We start from the raw sequence: 217 nt of genomic DNA on the forward strand, positions 1-217 counted from the left end.
GTATATATGTATGTATATACATATATATGAGTGTTTGTGTATGCGTGTGGTGCGAGTGTATGTGTGTGTGTGTTTACGTACATACACTCACAGTCTACTTTTATGTATTAAGTACCGTTCCACTGTTCCAACCCTTTGATCCATAGCTTTCACTGATCCGTATACATGCATACATGCATACTATATGTATATACATATGTATATATGTATATATATA

The sequence above is a fragment of the Octopus bimaculoides genome, chromosome 24 (genome assembly GCF_001194135.2).
Source record: "Octopus bimaculoides isolate UCB-OBI-ISO-001 chromosome 24, ASM119413v2, whole genome shotgun sequence".
Classification (NCBI taxonomy): domain Eukaryota; kingdom Metazoa; phylum Mollusca; class Cephalopoda; order Octopoda; family Octopodidae; genus Octopus; species Octopus bimaculoides.